General features: G+C 37.6%; 1 long non-coding RNA gene across 1 annotated transcript; it reads left to right on the forward strand.

Annotated features, from left to right (window-relative positions):
• The first annotated feature begins 558 nt into the window (after positions 1–558).
• LOC141602567 (uncharacterized) lies at positions 559–2,913 on the forward strand. The gene is made up of 3 exons (XR_012524529.1): positions 559–614; positions 710–770; positions 2,785–2,913. It is a non-coding gene; the product is annotated as an uncharacterized LOC141602567 (long non-coding RNA).
• Positions 2,914–3,124: the final 211 nt, after the last annotated feature.

Here is a 3,124-nt window from a genome sequence, read left to right on the forward strand (position 1 = left end):
TATGTCAAACACGATTTTTATAAACGTATTACATAAAAGCTCATTTTTATAAAAATACGTACGATTAAATTATATCTTAAAGGCATGATTTATATAATAATATATGTATACATATTTTTGGTCGGATAATAATAGCGACAGTAATAATATTAGTTTCCGTCTCAAGTTAAAATAAACTCGATACCTTATTCCGTCTAGCTATAGACCGACACATTTCACTTTGCACCCATTTTAATCTGGACCAATCAAAAACCAACAACACATTCACCAACCTTCAAAATATCTATTATTATTATTCTATTATTGTTGTTGTCCTATGCTGCGTCCCCAACCCACACTTATATATTATTATTATTATTATTATTATATATTATCTTTTTTATTATTATTATTATTATTTATACTAATATTGTGTTGCCTGATGCCGTGTCCTTGCTTTCCCCACTCTTTCTTCTTCTTCTTTTCAAAAGAGAACAATACAACAGCAGCTAGTAGACAGAGCCGTACACACCATTTTTAACCCGTCTTCAACCCGAGATCCCTCCCTTATTTCTCATCCAAATTTCATGATTTTTACACCATTAGCTTCCTCTCTTCTTCCTCCTCATTTCTAGGTAAGAAAGTCTTAATTTTGTCGAATTTTCGAAATGGGCATCTTATTACAAACACGGTTTTGTGACCCTTGTTACTCGTTTTTCTTCCCTTTTAGTTGAAGACTGAGGATAGGCTCGTGTTTTGGACGTTCTTACTCTGGAATTCGCGAGGATAAGGTAACGGTGATAGGTTACTCGACAATGAGTCGATATTCCACCCCCTTCAACCCGGTTCTTTACACTCCTTTGTCGTAAAGTTTCATTCTTTAATCGTTGTTGATGTGTAGTTGTTGATATTAATGAATTAGTTGTGTTTAATTTCCATCTTAACCTCGCCTGAAAAATCGTCTTAAAATGAGTCGTTGTAGACTGTTTTGTATTGCGTTTTTGGAGCTGTGCAAGACGGCTGTTGCGTTGGAATTGGACTGTTTCTTGGCTCTGTTTTGTGCAGGGACATGAGAGGAAGTGTTGGGTTGTTCCATGTAATTCAGTTGCCCGTCATGGCCCGGTTTTGGACAGAGTTATTGAGGTTGTTGGTCTCGGTTTGGGTGGTCTTCGGGACTGTTTCGTGCTTGCTTAATTCTTTTGGATTTCCATCTTAATCCTGCTTCGAGTATGGTCTTAGTATGGCTCATGAGGGGACGGTTTTTATACGCTGAGATAGACTAGTTCGAGCTGGCAAAATCGAGTTTAATTGGATGGGAGGTGGTTGCCTATACATACGGAATTATAGTGTTAAACTATGTCTTGTTCACGCATATAAAACAACTCGTCTCAAATGTGTCTTTTATGGGCTATGGTTCACGGTTTTGGGTCTTGGTTGGGTTTGTATACACTTTCTGGTTGGGCTAACATATGGGCCATGTTGTTATAGGTTATAGGTGGACCAATTTGTAAGCTTGATTATTGGGCTACATTTAGTTTATGGGTACTTGCAGAGTCAAGTTTGGGTCATTCGAATGGTCTAATCTACGTCTCGTATTTTATATAACTTAATTCGTTAAATATCGTCCATTATATATATATTCTCACATGACCAAATTGTTGAGCTTCACATGATTATATGTTTAAATTTTACATGAGTATTAAGTTGGGTCTAACGTATCTTGTTGTTGGGCTTAATATGAGTTAATTTGTTGGACTTCTTATAATTCGTTTATTTGGCTCATAAATGGGTCACTTGGACTTGGTCACATTTTATCCCGTATATTTCGCATAACGTAAATTATGCATTATCACTCATTATATTTTATTTAACCGGCATGTTAAATTTATAAAATGGAATATTTATTAATATAATAGAGGGTGAGATATTTATTATATGTACTGGTAAGAATCATGCTCTTGATTGTGTCTTGCATTGTTCTGTTGTGAGAGTCTGGGTCCTATCGGATACTAGGGGTGAGCTAGAAGCCCTCTAGTTGCGATATGATCGTTGGGATTAATGTTCCCATCTGTACTCATGGTGAGATGCAAGCCATGAGTATGAATGTGACATTTATAGTCCCGTATCATATGATGTCTGCCTGACCATTCTTACTCCTATTGTGACTCAAGTGTGACATTTTACATTGTGTGACTACTTGACATTCCTTATTTATTTGCCCTCGGACATTGGGTCACGGTTAGGTGCCATTGTTTCCGGATTGGGCTATTTTTCCTTCCGCCTCTTCGGACCGGGGGTCACGGTTAGGTGACAGGGTTCCGATTTGGGGTTACTCGACTTTCGGGCACGGTTAGGTGTACCATGTTTCGAGTCTTGGATACGATTTGGTATCATTTGTCGAATCGGGTGTCGTCCATCCCGAGAGTCTGGCCAGGTTTAGACTAGGACCGTATTATGATCGTCGTCCTACCAAGAGGTTGGATTCTAGATGGTTTGTCTTGAGTTCATACTAAGTATATGTCTTACACTTGTTGAGTCGTGTCCACATGAGTGGGTTGACTTGGTGATTCTATTCCTTGATTGTACATTCATCCTCATATACCATGCCTATTCTATTAAGAAAGTATTATGCATGTTTCATCTTGATTATTCATTATATCTCCTTGTTCTTTATTGTTCATATATGATGCATGATCTATATGTTTAATTAAGTGGTTGTTTACTTGCATTTCGACATATTGTGGCTGGGAGAACCTTGAGTTACTCCCCCACTGACTGTGGCGTTCATGTTTACATGAATGACAGGTGGTGAAGATGCTTACGTGGGGAAGACGTGTGGGCTAGCGAGAACTAAACCCTTGGACCTTAGTTTCTAGTTTAAAAACCCTTTATATGTTTATTCGTGGGATATCTTTTCCCCGCTTTTTAGACTTGGGTTGTAATAACCTAAAATTGTCTATTGTAGTATTTGTTTCATTTCGTTAGTGGCACCCGCGTGCTAATCCTTAACTTGTATTCTAAAAGTTTTTAAAATCTCACTAAATTCCGCATTAATTTACTAGTTATATTTTCCGCTTTATCGCGGGGTGTCACATCCAAAGTCCTTATGTTGGTTTGAATCTCAACATTGTCAGCATAGTGCTTA

Source organism: Silene latifolia, chromosome 9, assembly GCF_048544455.1.
Source record: "Silene latifolia isolate original U9 population chromosome 9, ASM4854445v1, whole genome shotgun sequence".
NCBI lineage: Eukaryota > Viridiplantae > Streptophyta > Magnoliopsida > Caryophyllales > Caryophyllaceae > Silene > Silene latifolia.